Source organism: Lathyrus oleraceus, chromosome 3 (assembly GCF_024323335.1).
Source record: "Lathyrus oleraceus cultivar Zhongwan6 chromosome 3, CAAS_Psat_ZW6_1.0, whole genome shotgun sequence".
NCBI lineage: Eukaryota > Viridiplantae > Streptophyta > Magnoliopsida > Fabales > Fabaceae > Lathyrus > Lathyrus oleraceus.
Window position 1 is genome coordinate 414414650 of NC_066581.1, and position 12247 is coordinate 414426896.

A 12247-nucleotide genomic window follows, 5' to 3' on the forward strand; every position below is an offset into this window, starting at 1 on the left:
GACTTGATAACAGTTGTTACACGATACTACACTCAGACGAGTTTCTCTTGAGAATATTATGGATTGATGTGTCAATCATCCTAACCTGTAATATCCGATAGATGGAATTAAGACTCTGGGAACTTTTTAGAACATGATCTACAAGTTTTTATCCTTAGTTCACTCCTTTGGGACGGTTCTTACCCAGACTCCATGCTCGTGACTCACAACAAACCCTTGATTCTTGGTTGATCCAATCAAGTCTTGTCAATATCAATGGAACTTGGGTGTTGATAAGATGAAAACCATAATCCACCAAAATGGATGATTGATCTTGACAATGACTTGATTCATCCCTTGACCTTTGTTTGTTTGCCTTGTGTGTGATCCCTTATTTGTGATTTGTTGCATTCATGCATTCATGCGGATCATAACATTCATCACACCAGAAAAATTTCAAGGAACTGAGTTCTTATTTGCAAATATTTTTAGATCATGGATTGTGGACAAAGGAACACTAAGAAGATCAGTTTCAGATGTCCCGACTTGAAAGAGTTAAGGAAGCTATCATCCTTTGTATTAGATCCCTTGGACTTCAAGCAACGTCATGGGAAGCTTCTGTCTATCTTATCTACTGATGTAGTTGAAGGACTCTTGAGTGTGTTGGTTCAGTTTTATGACCCTATCTACCGTTGCTTCACTTTTCCTGATTATCAGCTTGTGCCTACGTTGGAGGAGTATGTCCATCTCTTTGGAATACTTATTTCTAGCAAAGTTCCATTTAGTGGATTGTAGGAGATTCCCATATCTCATATTATAGCTGAAGCACTTCACTTGAAGAAGTCTGAGATAGAGGCTCATTGGGTGAAGAAAGGAGGACTATTTGGGTTGACTTCTGAGTTCCTCATCAAGGAAGTTACTACCTTTGCTAAAGCCGGGATTATGGATGCTTTTGAAGCCATCTTTGTGTTGCTCATCTATGGATTAACTTTGTTCCCTAACATTGATGGTTTTGTTGATGTTAACGCCATTAGAATTTTATTGATTGGGAATCCTGTGCCCACTTTGTTGGGTGATATGTACTTCTCTTTGCATCTAAGGAATTATAAGGGTGGTGGAACTATTGTCTGTTGTGTTCCTCTTCTGTACAAGTGATTTATTTCACACTTTCCTTAGACGCCTGCTTTTCTGGAGAGCAAACAATGTCTAAGGTAGTCTCAGGGACTTATGTCTCTCACTAATGATGATATAGTTTGGTATGATTCTTCATTGAGTAGTTTGGAGATTATTGATTGTTGTGGTGAATTCTCTAATGTGCCTCTCATTGGTACACAAGGAGGAATCAACTACAACCCTGCTTTGGCTCGTCGTCAACTTGGGTTCCCTTTGAGAGACAAACCTAATAAAACTTTGTTAGAAGGTATTTTCTATCAAGAGGGTAAATATCCCCAACATTTGAAGCAGAAGATTGTGCACGCTTGGCATAATATGCATAAGAAAGAAAGATCCGAGCTTGGTTCGGGCAATTGTGTAGCCTTGGAAGCTTACACTCTTTGGGTGAAGAAGAGAGCTTTGGAGTTGAAGATGCCTTATGCTTGTGAGAGACCTATGTCTATGGTTGTGGTTGAGCCATTTACTCTGCCTAACCAAGATGTAGAGGAGTTGGAAGACGCGCTCGCCAAGATGAAGCAAGAGAAGGATATATGGGAAGAGCGTTTCCATGCTTTGAGCAAAAAGCACGAGGAGTTGCAACTTGAGTCTAAGGACAAAGATGCACTTATTGAGCTTCTTGAAGATCGAGTAACGAAGAGATAGAGAGAGCCATAAGTTTCATCTTCCTCTAGTATGCCTCAGCCTTCCGTTGCTTGGAAGAAGATTGTTGATCAGCTTGTCCTTGAGAAGACTCAGATGAAGGCTTCTTTTGAGACCGAGATTCGACACATTCGAAGGAAGTACACGCCTGCAACTAGGTCTTCTGATGTTGTTATTAGGGATCTTTAGGATGACTAGTCTCCTTTTCTCTTGTGTTTGGTATTTTTGGTTTCTGAAATTATACTCAGTGCAATCCTTCCAATTATATAAATAAAAGAGGTTTTTATGGTCAATCAAATTGTTGCAATCGTTATTATCATATATATTTGCAAATAATATAGTAAGTTCCTTGGAAAATAAAAACAATCAAGCATTGCATTTCATGCATCATTTGCATGCAGGTTTGTCTTTTGCCAGATGTCTTATTAGTATTTCTTTTGTGCTTCAGCCAAGCTGACTCATCGATACAATATCCGTGCCAATCACTCAAGAATCATGGAACATCTAGAGCAAGAGAATAGAGATTTAAAGGACGAGATCGCCCGCCTGACTACCATGATGGAGTCAATGTTGGCTGCTCAAAGCCAATCGTCTCCAACGCCTGTAACTCCTCCTCCTCAGAGGACTATTATTTCAGAGGTGTCCACCTCTACCATTCCTGCTACTGCTTCTTATTTTGCGCCTAACATGCCTGCCGGATTCCCGTTGGGAATGCCGCCCAATTTTGTGCCTAAGGGTTTTGCACCCATATTTGCTTCCATGCCAGCATCTAGCCCGGACATGTCTGTGCCATTGCCCGTTGCGCATATGCTACCCCGTGTTTAAGACACCATCTATCATTCCGAGCCGTCTGAGGGCCCTGATGTGTATGAGAAGGTGGACGAAATGAAAGATCAATTCCTTGAGCTGCGAAAGGAGTTGAAAACTTTGAGGGGTAAAGATTTGTTTGGTAAGAGTGCTGCAGAGATTTGTCTGGTTCCAAATGTGAAAATCCCGATGAAGTTCAAAGTTCCTGACTTTGAAAAGTACAAAGGGAATACTTGTCCACTCAGTTATCTTGTGATGTACGCCAGAAAGATGTCGATGCAAACTGATAATGATCAGTTATTGATCCATTATTTTCAAGACAACTTGACTGGTGCCGCTTTGAAGTGGTACATGGGCTTGGATAGTGCGAGCATTCGCACATTCAATGATTTGGGTGAAGCATTTGTGAAGCAGTACAAGTATAATGTGGATATGGCGCCAGATAGAGACCAATTGAGGTCGTTGTCTCAGAAGGACAAGGAGACATTCAAGGAGTATGCTCAAAGATAGAGAGAGCTTGCCGCTCAGATTACCCCTCCTTTGGAAGAAAAGGAGATGACCAAGATATTCCTCAAGACCCTGAGCTCATTTTACTATGAGCGGATGATTACCAGTGCCCCCAATGATTTTACCGAGATGGTAAACATGGGGATGAGGCTAGAAGAAGGTGTTCGAGAGGGATGGTTATCTAAGGAGGAAGCTTCGTCCAGCAAGAGGTGTGGTAATAGTTTCACCAAGAAGAAAGATAACGAAGCTAATGCAGTAGCTGTTGGGAGGCAGAAAAGGCCTCATGTGAGAAGAAGTCAACCACCCCATCAACACCATCATCAAGTATCATCTGTAATTCCGGTATTTTCAAACAGTCAATCAACACCAATTCAACAACAACAACGTCAACAACCGCCACAGCAATGAACAAACACCTACAATAACAACAATACCAACAATCATCAACAACAACAAAACTTTGAGAGGAAGAAGGTCTCTTTCGACCCAATTCCTATGACTTATGCTGAATTGTATACATCATTGGTTCTCAAGAACCTCCTGCAACCAAGGAACCCACCTCAAATCCCTGAACCACTTCCATGGTGGTACAAACCGGAACTCCGTTGTGCCTTTCACCAAGGAGCTCCTGGTCATGATATTGAGAATTGTTACCCCCTGAAATATGAAGTCCAAAAGCTGGTTAAAAGTGGAATTGTGTCCTTTGAGGACCGTGGAAATTCATCTGTTAATATGGTGGATGACTGTCCCGGAGAATTCAAAGTATATGACGTACGCTTCATTAGAAGGTCCTTGGTGAGGATGCACAAGGATATTTGTTTGGTAAGCGAGTGTGAGCATGACCATGATGGTTGTTCAATTTGCAGTGTCAATTCTAGAGGTTGTATGATTGTGAAGGGAGACATCCAGAGATTGATGGATGAAGGTATGATTCAGATTCTCTAGTCCCGTCACGTGGATGACGATGTGAATGTCATTGTTCTAGTTTTCAAAACTCCCGAGAGAATAGTGATCTAGTACGACAGCAGCAACAGTAACAGTGTCAGCAATAGATCAGTATCACCGTTAGTAATACGGTTAGTGGGTCCAATCCCGTATGCATCCGATAAGGTTATCCCATATCAGTAGAATGCTACCATGTTAGAGAATGGTCAAGAGGTTCCTTTGCCTACGACCAATTCTATTGTGAGTATAGCTGATGTTACTAAGGTGACCCGCAGTGGTCATGTCTTTGGGCCGGTATTCCCGAAGGGTGTGGAAGATATATTTGTTAGAAAGAAAGTTGATGTGCCTGTGGTAGATTCTGTTAGCGCTCCAAAGTGTCATTCTGGTGAATCCAACAGTTTGAAGCCTAGCGATAACGATGAGGTACTCAGATTGATCAAGAAGAGCGAGTTTAATGTGGTGGAGCAGTTTCTCCAAACTCCTTCCAAAATTTCGGTGTTGTCTCTGCTAATGAACTCAGAAGCGCACAGAGAAGCACTGCAGAAAGTCCTAGAGCAAGATTATATGGAACATGATGTTACGGTGGATCAGTTTGATCATATTGTGGCTAACATCACTTCCTGCAACAATCTTAGCTTTTGCGATGAGGAACTCCCCGAGGAGGGTAGAATCATAACTTGGCTCTACACATTTCAATGAATTGCAAGGAGGATTCTCTGTCAAATGTATTGGTTGACACCGGTTCTTCGTTAAACGTACTTCTGAAGTCAACTCTTTCCAGGCTGTCATATCAAGGAGCTCCGATGAGATATAGTGGCGTGATCGTCAAATCATTTGATGGTTCTCGCAAAACTGTGATCGGTGAATTGTATCTTCCAGTGAAGATAGGTCTGAGTGATTTCCAAATCACTTTCTAAGTAATGGATATCCACCCGGCCTATAGCTGCTTGGTAGGAAGGCCATGGATTCATGAGGCATGAGTTGTTACTTCAACATTGCATCAGAAATTAAAGTTTGTCAAGAATGGAAAACTTGTTATTGTTGGTGGGGAGAAGGCTTTGTTGGTAAGCCACCTGTCATCTTTATCTTATGTAGAAGCTAAGGATGAGGTTGGAACTCTGTTCCAAGCCTTGTCTATTGCTGAGGAAAAGAGAGTTGGGGCACCCATGTCCTTATTTAAAGATGCACAAAGGATCGTTGAAGATGGTAATTCTGACTAGTGGGGACAAATGGTAGAGGTCTCCGACAACAAGAGCAGAGCCGATTTGGGTTTCCAACGAGGTTCATCAGTGGTTAAAGCTGGAGATGCGCAACCCAGTTTCCGTAGCGGAGGGTTCATCCATGGTAATGAACAACACTTAGCTGTAGTGATAGAGGGTGATGAAGTTGAAGACTGCACCAATTTTTTGACGCATGGAAAAGCTTGCAACAATTGGACTGCTGTTGATGTTCCTATTATTGTGCATTGATCTAAGTAATTTCTTTTATTTGTTTTTGAAAATCCTTCTCCTATGCCTAAGGGAGAAGTGAACATTGTTTGGGCATTTTTAAACTTGATCATCAATAAAATATAATTCTATTCATCCACATCTATGATGTTTTATTTTTGCTTTTTTGCTTTATTCTGAAAATGGTAATCATAAAAAAACATAAATAAATAAATAAACTTGTCCATCTGCATAATATTTGGTCATAATTCACTTCTCTAAAATCAAAATATCAAATCATTATGCATATTGGTTTCTAAACCCATTGAATATAATGATCCTACTCCTTCTCCAAATTTTGAATTCCCTGTGTTTGAAGCTGAGGAGGAAAGCGATGAAGAAGTATTTGATGAATTGTCTCGTCTTCTTGAGCACGAAGAAAAAGCCATTCAGCCGTTCAAAGAGCATATTGAACTAGTCAACTTGGGTTCCGAGGATGATGTGAAGGAAGTCAAGGTTGGGTCTCGGTTGTGTCCAGATGTTAAGAAGAGATTGATTGATCTTCTCTAAGAGTATTCAGATGTATTTGCTTGGTCCTATCAAGACATGCCTGGTTTGGATTATGAGATTGTGGAGCATAGGTTGCCGTTGAAGCCAGAATATCCGCCAGTCAAGCAGAAGTTGAGGAGAACTCATCCTGATATGGCAGTAAAGATCAAAGAAGAAGTGCAAAGGCAGATTGATGTCGGTTTCCTTGTGACCATTGAGTATCTGCAGTGGGTGGCCAATATTGTGCCTGTTCCGAAGAAGGATGGAAAAGTCCCCATGTATGTTGATTATAGAGATTTGAATAAAGCCAGTCTGAAAGATGATTTCCCTCTGCCACACATTGATATGTTGGTAGACAATACAGCTAAGTTCAAAGTCTTTTCGTTTATGGATGGATTTTCCAGTTATAATCAGATCAAGATGGCACCCGAAGATATGGAGAAGACCATATTCATTACACCCTGGGGAACATTCTGTTATAGAGTGATGCCTTTCGATTTAAAGAATTCTGGTGCAACTTACCAAAGAGCAATGACTACTCTTTTTCATGATATGATGCACAAAGAGATCGAAGTTTAAGTTGATGATATGATTGCTAAATCTATTGATGAAGAAGAACATATTGAGCATTTGTTAAAGCTATTCCAGTGTTTGAGGAAGTATAAACACCGCTTGAACCCCAATAAGTGTACATTTGGTGTTCGTTCTGGTAAGTTGTTGGGCTTTATTGTCAACGAGAAAGATATTGAAGTTGATCCTGCAAAGGTCAAAGCAATACAAGAGATGCATGCGCCAAAAACTGAGAAGTAAGTTAGAGGTTTTCTCGGCCGCTTGAATTATATATCAAGATTCATTTCACACATGATTGCCACATGTGCGCCTATATTCAAGCTTCTTCGGAAAGATCAGTCTTGTGATTGGACCGAAGACTACTAGAAAGATTTTGATAGTATCAAAGAGTATCTGCTTGAACCTCCGATTCTGTCTCCACCTGTTGAAGGAAGACCATTAATCATGTATTTGACTGTGCTTGAAGAGAGTATGGGTTGTGTTCTTGGTCAACAAGATGAAACTAGAAAGAAAGAATATGCTATTTACTACCTCAGTAAGAAATTCATCGATTTTGAGACTCGGTATTCTATGCTTGAGAAAACTTGTTGCGCATTAGCTTGGGCTGCTAAGCGTCTGCGTCAATATATGTTGAATCATACAACTTGGTTGATATCCAAAATGAATTCAATCAAGTATATTTTTGAGAAGCCTACTTTAACTAGGAGGATTTCCCGTTGGCAGATGTTGTTATCAGAGTATGATATTGAATACCGATCTCAGAAAGCTATCAAAGGTAGTGTCTTGGATGACCATTTGGCTCACCAACCGATTGAAGATTATCAGTCAATACAGTATGATTTTCCTGATGAAGATATCTTATACTTGAAAATGAAAGATTGTGATGAACCATTGCTTGAAGAAGGGCCAGAACCCAGTTCCCGTTAGGGCATGGTATTTGATGGAGTTGTTAATCAGTATGGTAATGACATTGAGGCAGTGATTATTACTCTTCAAGGCACATATTTTCCATTTACAGCTAGATTAACTTTCAAGTGTACAAATAATATGGCTGAGTATGAAGCTTGCATTATGGGGCTTGAAAAGGCCATTGATCTCAGAATCAAATATTTGGACGTCTGTCGAGATTCAGCTTTGGTTGTGAATCAGATCAAAGGTGAATGGGAGACGAATCAACCCGGTTTGATACCATAGAGATATTATGCGAGGAGGATTTCAACTTTCTTTACAAAGGTTGAGTTTCATCATATCCCTCAAGATGAAAACCGGATGGCAGATACTCTTGCAACGTTGGATTCAATGGTTATAGTGAAGTATTGGAATGAGGTTCCCAAATTGACTGTGATGCATCTTGATAGGCCAACTCAGGTGTTTGTTGTTGAAGAAGTCAAAGACAAAAAGCCGTGGTATTTTGATATCAAATGTTTCCTCCAAAGTCAGATTTACCCGTCTGGGGCATCTTTGAGAAGATTAGTCGGCAACTTCTACCTGAATGGTGATGTATTGTATAAGAGGAACTTCGATATGGTCCTGCTCAAATGCGTGGATAGACGCGAAGCAAACCTATTGATGACTGAAGTCCATAAAGGTTCCTTTGGTACTCATTCTAATGGACATGCAATGGCAAAGAAGATGTTGCGAGCAAATTACTATTGGCTGACAATGGAATCTTACTATTGCAAGTTTGTGAAGAAATGCCACAAGTGTCAAATTTATGCGGATAAGATTCATGTTCCCCCGACACTGTTGAACGTCATTTCCTCTCCGTGGCCCTTCTCCATGTGGCGAATTGATATGATTGGCATGATTGAGCCCAAAGCTTCGAACGGACATCGTTTCATTTTGGTGGCAATCGACTACTTCACAAAATGGGTTGAAGCGGCATCGTATGCGAATGTAACCAAGCAAGTTGTTGTAAGGTTTATCAAGAATCAGATCATATGCCATTATGGTGTGCCAAGTAAGATCATTACTGATAATGGATCAAACTTGAATAATAATATGGTGGAAGCCCTTTGCAAAGACTTCAAGATTGTGCACCATAATTCTTCTCCCTACAGACGTAAAATGAATGGGGTTGTTGAAGCTGCAAATAAGAACATCAAAAATATCATTTAGAAGATGGTTGTAACGTACAGGTATTGGCATGAGATGCTCTCATTTTCTTTACATGGGTATCGTACATCCATCCATACTTCAACAGGGGAAACCTCTTTCTCTCTTGTATATGGTATGGAGGCTGTGCTCCCCGTAGAGGTTGACATCCCATCATTGTGTGTCTTGATGGAAGCCAAGTTGACTGAAGTTGAATGGTGTCAGACCAGGTTTGACCAGCTGAATTTAATTGAAGAGAAGAGGTTGACTGCCATGTGTCACGGTCAGTTATACCAGCAGAGAATGAAGAAAGCTTTTGATAAGAAGGTCAGACCTCGCGTGTTTAGAGAAGGTGACCTTGTGCTCAAGAAGATCCTATCTTTTAAACCAGATGCTAGGGGCAAACGGACTCATAATTATGAAGGCCCGTATGTTGTTAAGAGAGCCTTTTCAAGCGGTGCTTTGATTCTTACAACTATGGATGGTGAAGAGTTCACCCGTCCTGTGAACGCAGATGCAGTCAAGAAATACTTCGCCTAAAAAAGAAAAGAACAACTCGCTAAGTTGAAAATCTGAAAGGGCGACTTAGGCAAAAATGAACGTCTCGGTGGATTGAAACCTGAAAGGGAGATCCAGGCAAAAGTTAGAGACATAAAACAGAAAGAATCATCCCGATAAATTGAGTACCCCACCTCGGAGGAATTTATGCAAAAATTAGCGATTATGGCAAGTAACTGCATCTTGCCGATCTTCAGTCTTGAAGACTTTCTTGAGCACATTGTCGAATTCTGATCCCCAGTAGCGGCCAAGAGCACAGTGGATATTAAGAGTTGGTATAAGGATTAGTGATCATTGTATTTAATGTAGCCCTTTTCCATGTAAATTACCATTTTTCAAACTTTTGTAAAGATCTATAGAGTCTTGTCATTTACAGACTACCATTCTATTAAATAAAGTTGAGCTTTTATCCAATTATTTCTACTCTTATTTAATTCAGCCAATTAGATTTAAAATTTGATATGATCATTTTTGAAATTAAAATTTTAATCAAAACCATATTTTCTTAAACATATAAAAGCATTAATTTTAAGCAATCGATTTCAAAAAAGAAAAGAATATCAACAGTAGTTTGAAAGCGGTAAGCCCTAAATGTGGAGCATTATTGGTTCTCCCCAAGCAGTAGGTGTGATTCCTCTTTCATCCCCGATAACATGTTTAGCACTCGGTGTCCGTTGATTTCCTCGGCCAATTAGTTCGCTATTATTCCTAGTTGAGTTTGTGTTTGTTCCCCAGCTGAGTGTAGGCATTTCATGATTGCTGTAGCGGGAAATTCATGATCATCAAGCTATTGATAAGCTAGAGACCAAATAACAAGAGTCGCCACCGCGCTTTTATTGTTTCCAAGGGAAAAGGGAAAAAGTACGAACAAAACCCAAAAGTAAGAAGTTTTCAAATCAAAACTAAAGAAATGTCAGAGATTACAGGTAAGGGGATTGGTTACACAGAGGGAAGGTGTTAGCACCCAAAGTGTCCTAGGTAATCCTAGAGAGCCCTTTTTGTGTGCATATGTACTTGGTATAAAGTGATGTTTACAAACAAATAGAATGGGGGGGGGGGGATGAGAAAAGAATTTATTAATTATATTTTTGTGTTTGACAAGATCTTCGGTCTTGTGACTACATACCAACATAAAAATGAGGGATCAAAACCTCGTAGTTCGTGATACAAATTTCAAAGTGGATGCATTGTTTTTAACAAAAATTGAGTTTGAAAGGCACAAAGGCCTACAAATTGTTTGAATGAGTTAGTTCTTTTTGGATTTTTGAAAGTTTAGGTCAAGTATAGTTAAGTCTATTTACAAGTTTGATTTAAGAAAAGAAGTTTGAAAAATGCAATGGCATAAGGCTAAAGTTTCTATCTTTTTGCAAAAGTAGTCTAAGTTTAGAACAAAAGTAGTTCACACAAAGAAGATTTTGAAAAATGGAGGGAGAGATTTTGAAATTAAATAAATGAGAAGAAGATGAAGAGACTATCCTATGTACAAAATTAAAAGTTTAGAGTTGAAAAGATCTGACCAAATGGGTAGCAATCCAATAGACAAGAATGTCAATAGAAACCCAGAATTCCCTTGGACTTTTAGAATCAAGCAACACACAAATGCACAATTATATTATCTTGAAGATCAAGGCATCAAATAAAGATGACCACATCCAAGCTTATCCATTCCATGATCTCCTCCAAAATAGCCCATGTAACAGATGAATTCCATAAGTCACAGGTTCAAAATAACAGCTCCACAATGATCATGTTGCAGATGAAGTTAGAGATGTCTTCAAATATGTATCAGATGAATTTCAAATTGCAAGCTCTTGGTTTCTCAACAAGTTGGCATTGGCCAAGTCCTTTAGCATAGGAAGGTTTCCTAGTTTCTAAGTTCATTTGTCCAAGATCAAGCCAACAGTCCACACAAAAGTCTTTTAGGGGTTTTCTTTGTTATTATGTACATTAATGGTCAAAGACCACACAAACAAGCAAAGTATACACAAGCAAAATATATCACATAATATGGTCCAAAGGGACAAAGTGAAAATTGCATAAACATAAACAATTAGAATGATATGAACAATGGCAAATGAATAAGGGCAAAAATTAAATGACATTAAAGTAAATGACTTGAAATTAAAAGTTAGTAGTTAATAGGTTAGAATTTAGTATTGTTTTGCTTTTGCTTTTTAATTGAAGTCATTCTTTGGAGAACACTCAACCCACTTATCACAAGCATGAATCCTTGAGCTAAAATATCTTCCAAAGGAAGGAAAGAAGGCCATGTTTCCACACAATACCATGAAAGAGGGGAGACTTAAAATCTCACTAACTAGAATGCTTATGCCTTTATGTCACAAATTTAGCGCTATGTTAAGCAATCGTAATTGGACTTATGTAGAAGTCACAACTATTTGAGGCCGGGCAATAAAACTTTAGTGTTGATACTTGTTAGAGACATAGTATAACGGACTATGCTCATGAAACATACCACACACAAAAAGAATATGCAAAATGTGTGGCCTAATCTCATCCATACTCATGTCAATTTTTCAATCAACTAGCCTTAGGATGATGAGATATCATAGGCCAAATGGAATGAATGAATGAAGAAAGGGAATAAGATGAAGTGGGAGGGGAATGGATCGAAACACAAATTGGTCAAAGGAGGACTTTTACCAAATTAATATCATCCATTCATTTTGGGAGATGGAATGTACATTCCATCAATCCCCTAAATCCAATGATATTAATTTGACAAAGTCAAATCAACCTTGACCAAGGCCCAACAACAAGAATCAAACATAAACAAATCATCACAATTGGTCAACAAATTTATTTGGCATTTATTCAAATTAAAATACTAATATTGTGCATTTAAATTAAATATGGTTTGTCCAATTCCTAAAATCTCATCAAAACACCAAAGAAATGGCCATGAGATTTATCATAGGTCAAACATGGTCAAAGGACCTTGGAGAAATTTTTTCATAATTTTTGGACATTTAAAAATA